The sequence below is a fragment of the Eptesicus fuscus genome, chromosome 14 (assembly GCF_027574615.1).
Source record: "Eptesicus fuscus isolate TK198812 chromosome 14, DD_ASM_mEF_20220401, whole genome shotgun sequence".
In the NCBI taxonomy this organism is placed as follows: domain Eukaryota; kingdom Metazoa; phylum Chordata; class Mammalia; order Chiroptera; family Vespertilionidae; genus Eptesicus; species Eptesicus fuscus.
Genome location: NC_072486.1, coordinates 66,770,164 through 66,772,589, shown reverse-complemented (window position 1 = coordinate 66,772,589; position 2,426 = coordinate 66,770,164). Strand labels below are relative to the sequence as shown.

Genomic DNA, 2,426 nt, shown 5'->3' with positions numbered 1-2,426 from the left:
CACCACAGTTATTACGATATTATTGAATATATTGCCTATGCTGTACTTTATGTCCCCTTGGCTATTTCATGACTACCAGTTTGTACTTCTTAATCCTTTCACTTTTTTACCCAGCCCAACAACCCCTTCCAATCTGGCAATCCTCAGTTTGTTATCTGTATCTGAGTATGTTCCTGTTTTATTTGTTCATATATTTTTTTGGTTTTTAGATTCCACATAAGAATTAAATCATGTGGTATTTGTCTTTCTCTGTCTGACTGATTTCCCTCAAGGAATGTAGCAGGGCGCCAAGTGGCAGGCGGCCAGGGAGGAGTCCCAGCTGGGGCCGGGCACTATGCCACTCACGCTCATCCTGCCCGCTGCACCTGCCATCACTGCTTGGTAGCGCTGCTGCAGAGTCAGGAGAGGCTTCCGCCACAACAATGGCACTCGCCAGCCTTGAGCCTGGCTTCTGTCTGAGCAGCACTCCCCCTATGGGAGTGCACTAACCACCAGAGGGAAGATCCTGCATTGAGTATCTGTCCCCTGATGGTCAGTGCATGTCATAACAACTAGTTGACCATTCTGGTCATTCTGGTCGTGTGGTCATAAAGGTTGCTTAGGCTTTTATATAGATGGCCAATTGAGACAAACATTTCTGAGACCATCCCTCTACCACTATTCATTTAGCCTTTTGACCTTTTGGGGAAGACTTGGTGGCTTTGCCAGCTCCAGCTGCCTTCTTGTCCACTGTTTTGATGACACCCACAGCAACTGTCTGTCTCATGTCATAAACAGCAAAACAGCCCAGAGGAGGGTAATCAGTGAAGCTCTCGACACACATGGGCTTGCCAAGAGCCATATTGACATCACCGGCCAGCTTTTTCCCAGACGAGCAATCTTCTCCTTCAGCTCAGCAAATTGGCAAGCAATATGAGCTGTGTGACCATCCAGCACAGGTGCATATCCAGCACTGATCTGGCCTGGGGGGCTCAGGATAATCACCTGAGCTGTGAAGCCAGCTGCCTCCCCAGGTGGGTCATTTTTGTAGTCACCAGCCACATGGCCACGGCGAACATCTTTGACAGACATGTTCTCGACATTGAAGCCCACATGGTCCCAGCAAGAGCTTCACTCAAAGCTTCATGTGCATTTCAACAGGCTTCCCTTCAGTTGCAACACTGACTGGAGCAAAGGTGACCACCAGGCCGGGTTTGAGAAGACCAGGCTCCACTCGGCCCACAGGGACAGACCCATACCAATTTTGTAGACATCCTGGAGGGGCAGGCTCCTCTCGGCCCATAGAACTCCAAGCAGTGTGGTTCCATTGGCATTGCCATCATTACAGGTGACCTTCCATCCCTTGAATCGAGGCATCTTAGCACTTGGCTCCAGCATGTGGTCATAATTCCAACCAGAAATTGGCACAAATGCTACTGTGTTAGGTTTGTAGCCCATGTTCTTAATGTAGGTGCTGACTTCTTTAACAATTTCCTCGTATCTTTTCTGGCTATAGGGCAGCTCAGTGGAATCCATTTTGTTTACACCAAGAATCAGCTGTTTCACACCCAGTGTGTAAGCCAAAAGGGCATGCTCACGGGTCTGTCCAGTCATGGAGATGCAACACCAGCAGCAACAATCAGGACTGCACAGGAAGCCTGCGATGTGCCTGGAACCATATTTTTGATGAATTCTCTGTGTTCGGGGCATCAATGATGGTCATGTATACTTGCTGGTCTCTAATTTCCACAGGAGATATCAATGATGATACTATGCTCACGCTCAGCTTTCAGTTTACCCACGACCCAGGCATACTTGACGGAGCCCTTCCCTACCTCAGTAGCCTCCTTGTCAAGATTTTCGATGGTTCTTTTGTCAGCCCCAGCACATTTGTAGATCAGGTGGCCAGTAGTGACAGACTTGCCAGAATCTAGGTGTCCAATGACGACGATGTTGATAGGAGCCATCTCCTTTCCCATTTTGGGTTTGACTTAGGGGTGGTTTTCACAACACCTGTGTTCCGGCGGCAAACCCTTTGTGAAAAAGCCATCTGGTTTATTCTTGACTTTATGACCACGGCTAATGGGAAGTTGGTAAGAGCAGTATGAGTTTCTAAAATTCAGTAATACATTCATCACTAGTAGGTGGTTGTGTGATCCTAGGTTAAAACTTACAAATAGAAGTTTTATTCTGTTTATTTTACTCAAGTCACACACGTCGCCAAAGACCTCACACAACCCATGAGGTTAACTTTTAAAATAGATAAACTTTCAGCCTAATTTTCCCTCCCCTTTACTCACTTGGCTATTCTAGTCACTTCAATTAAAACATTCTAGAAATAAAAACTTAAAAGTAAATGACACGCTGACCTTTGGACTTGAATAATTCTACCTAACTTTTCTGTAAGGCGGCTTGCTCGTGCCTTCCCATTGGTGATCCGGTACAGC

General features: G+C 46.7%; 1 pseudogene; it reads right to left on the bottom strand.

The window, feature by feature from the left end:
* Nucleotides 1–661: 661 nt before the first annotated feature.
* LOC129151441 (elongation factor 1-alpha 1-like) lies at nucleotides 662–1,958 on the bottom strand (annotated as a pseudogene).
* Between the last annotated feature and the right edge of the window lie 468 nt (nucleotides 1,959–2,426).